We start from the raw sequence: 987 nt of genomic DNA on the forward strand, positions 1-987 counted from the left end.
CTCTATACTGTGACATAGAGGATTCCATATTTTCTTTGTTATTTCCTTTTTTGTCATATGAGCAGGAACAAGGATAAGAACATTTTTGTTGAAGCTGATCCAAAATCTAAAAGGACTCTGAAGAGGAAGCTAAGAGAAGCTAAAACACAACACTCTGAAGAGGACTTTACTGAAATTTTCGAAAAAGAAGGAGACATGGCCCAAAATAATAATAATGCAAGGAAGATGCTTGGTGATTTTACTGCACCTAATTCCAATTTACATGGAAGAAGCATCTCAATCCCTGCCATTGGAGCAAACAACTTTGAGCTTAAACCTCAATTAATTTCTCTGATGCAACAGAACTGCAAGTTTTATGGACTTCCATCTGAAGATCCTTTTCAATTCTTAACTGAATTCTTGCAGATCTGTGATACTGTCAAGACCAATGGGGTTGATCCCGAGGTCTACAGGCTCATGCTTTTCCCATTCGCTATAAGAGACAGAGCTAGAATATGGTTGGACTCTCAACCTAAAGCTAGCCTGAACTCTTGGGAAAAGCTGGTCACGACTTTCTTAGCCAAGTTCTTTCCTCCTCAAAAGCTTAGTAAGCTTAGAGTGGATGTTCAGACCTTCAAACAAAAAGAAGGTGAATCCCTCTATGAAGCTTGGGAGAGATACAAGGAACTGACCAAAAAGTGTCCTTCTGACATGCTTTCAGAATGGACCATCCTGGATATATTCTATGATGGTCTGTCTGAATTATCTAAAATGTCATTGGACCATTCTGCAGGTGGATCTATTCACCTAAAGAAAACGCCTGCAGAAGCTCAAGAACTCATTGATATGGTTGCAAATAACCAGTTCATGTACAGTTCTGAAAGGAATCCTGTGAGTAATGGGACGCCTATGAAGAAGGGAGTTCTTGAAATTGATACTCTGAATGCCATATTGGCTCAGAATAAAATATTGACTCAGCAAGTCAATATGATTTCTCAGGGTCTGAAT

General features: G+C 39.1%; 1 non-coding gene across 1 annotated transcript; it reads right to left on the reverse strand.

Annotated features, from left to right (window-relative positions):
- Positions 1 to 588: 588 nt before the first annotated feature.
- Positions 589 to 696, reverse strand: LOC148548022 (small nucleolar RNA R71). Its single transcript, XR_015898798.1, has one exon. It is a non-coding gene; the product is annotated as a small nucleolar RNA R71 (small nucleolar RNA).
- Between the last annotated feature and the right edge of the window lie 291 nt (positions 697 to 987).

The sequence above is a fragment of the Arachis ipaensis genome, chromosome B8, assembly GCF_059453495.1.
Source record: "Arachis ipaensis isolate K30076 ecotype BB chromosome B8, ASM5945349v1, whole genome shotgun sequence".
Classification (NCBI taxonomy): domain Eukaryota; kingdom Viridiplantae; phylum Streptophyta; class Magnoliopsida; order Fabales; family Fabaceae; genus Arachis; species Arachis ipaensis.